Genomic DNA, 2696 nt, shown 5'->3' on the forward strand with positions numbered 1-2696 from the left:
TGACGATTTTGAAAGTTGGTTCCTCAAAATAGGAATCAGGTCCAAGTTGGTTCCCCAAAATGACGATTTTGAAAGTTGGTTCCCCAAAATAGGAATCAGGTGAAAGTTGGTTCCCCAAAATGACGATTTTGAAAGTTGGTTCCCCAAAATAGGAATCAGGTGAAAGTTGGTTCCCCAAAATAAAAATCAAGTGAAAATTGGTTCCCCAAAATGACGATTATGAAAGTTGGTTCCCCAAAATAGGAATCAGGTGAAAGTTGGTTCCATTTTGGTGCAATTTTCCCTTAAATTTTTGTACTATTATATATGTATACATTTATGTATATGAAAATTTTGTAAAAATATTTATAAATTAAATATTTAAATATTTATTTGATTTGTGTCATTTGTAACTATTGTACGATATACAAGATCATCAGACGATTTTTAGGGTAACTTGTTTAGTTTTGTCATATCAATTCTGAGTAGTACCTAACACCAGACAGACAAATTGTCTTGTTTAATCTTGTTCTGTATAGTCTCGTCCATCATGTCTGCATACCAAATGCTACCTAAAGGTAGGATTGAGACCAGAGAGGAGGATAATAATAAATTATAGGGGCGAAGATTGCAATTTCTAAAGCGCTGGACAAAAATCATAATTTACTTTAATTTTAATTATTTTTCGAATAAAATGTTAAAATAAACAGAGTAAAGTGCAACTTTGGTCCCTAATGTTTGTCACTTTCAATAGTTTTCGTCCCTCAACCTTGTTTAACAGATTTTTCTCTCACGTTTGACATCTCGCAACGATTTTCGTCTCTCCTCTAAATGTTCATTAACTTGTTTCTGTTAAGTCCACCTATTTTCACAATTTTCTACTAAAAAATTGTCTTCTGCAATCCATAGGGACCAACAATGTAACTCACTCTTTAAAATATTTTTTGTAATCCACGGGGACCAAGAATGTAATTTACTCTTCAAACACACTGCAACACCGCCATCTTCAATGAACCCGTCGGCGACCACTTTTCTAGTGAACCCAACCTCCCTCTCCCCCCGTCGACAAAACCTCACGTAGGCATTATCCGGTGAAACCTCCCCTGATGAACCCCCAACTCTCTCTCCCCAATAAACACCCAACTCCCTCTCGATATGTTTCTGTAAGTCGATGATCCCACCCTTCTAATATCTTTCTGCGGTCGATATAACCCACAAAGTAAAGTCACAGGGACGAAATCACGGGGGCGAAACCACATGGACCAAATCATAGGGAGGAAACCACATATCCCCACCCCATTTTGGTTCCTTAGATTTCCGACCTACACGTAAGGATGATATCATAAGGATAACATTACAGGGACGCTGACAGTGGAGATGATCACAGAGGCTAAATCGTAGGGACCAAACCATAAGGACAAAATGGCAGGGGCCTTTGCCGTTGTGTTTTATCTCGGTGAGGGTGATGGTTCTCATAGAAGAGAGGGTATTGATGACAATCATGGTCACAAAAGATGTCTTCTTCTAAAATTGTGTTAACTTTTATCTTGGTGATGGTGGTGGTACTCACAAAAGAGGCCGTGAACTTTTGTTGATGATGGTGATGGCCATAATGTCGTCCCTGGGTTATATATAGAGAGAAAAGTTCAATTACAAACTGATTTTCGGCTATGAACCAGAGGACAAATGAGAGCGTGACACATGTTTCCAACGTCCACATTCAATATGAATAACGATGGGCATTCAATACGAATATCGATAGTGAAGTTCATGAACTATTCATGATGTATGATAAAAATTCATGATGAACAAACACAATCATAATCAATGTGAAATTGATTCGTTATTCATGATGAATGACACACATTCATCATTATTCATGATGAATGACCCGTGGATGCATGAGATTTGTGTTGCACGCTCCTTTGTCCCTGGATTTATAACCGAAACTCAGTTTTCATTTGAACCCGCCCTTATATATCATAGTTAACTAGAAGTGTACCCGTTTATTGCAAATGGGGTTCACAAATCCATACCTTGTTGTGTTGTTTGTGATTCTCGATTTTATTTTACGGAAAAATCTATAGATGAGTTGATTATTATTTTACCTTAAACTATATTATCAAGACGGGTTTTAAACTAAAGCTTATAAAATTATAATTTAATGGTTTAATTTAAATTTTAGTATAATTTAGATTCGAATAAAAATACATTATATTTTTATTTTAGTTTAATTATGATTTGTTTTATAAAAATAATGACCAAATATTTTGTTAGGGGTCAAAGATCATTTAATTTAAATGATAATTATATTTAAAAATTAAAACATAACATACTTTAATAAAAAAATGAAGTGTTCTATCTCGTATTTTCTTGTGATTATTAGTTATATGAAGAGTTTTAAAATTTTAGATATTTAAAAAAAGTGTTTCATCTGGTATTGCTTATCTAATAGTTACTAGAAGTATACGTGCGCAATGCAGCGAGATACATCGTGCTTTTAATATTTCATTTTATTCTTTATCTCAATCGATGTTATAATATGGCTTCATGTGATTTTGAGAAAACGATGATGTTTTTCTTTTTGAATAAAATATATGTTTGAAGGTATCATAAAAATTTGACAAAAATATATCGATATTAGTATCAAATTAACTATTTGAAATTCCTCATTTTTTGTGTAATTTTTTAATTCAATTTTTTTATAATTTAATTTA

The sequence above is a fragment of the Cynara cardunculus genome (genome assembly GCF_001531365.2).
Source record: "Cynara cardunculus var. scolymus isolate 2C chromosome LG 8, CcrdV1, whole genome shotgun sequence".
NCBI classification, from domain to species: domain Eukaryota; kingdom Viridiplantae; phylum Streptophyta; class Magnoliopsida; order Asterales; family Asteraceae; genus Cynara; species Cynara cardunculus.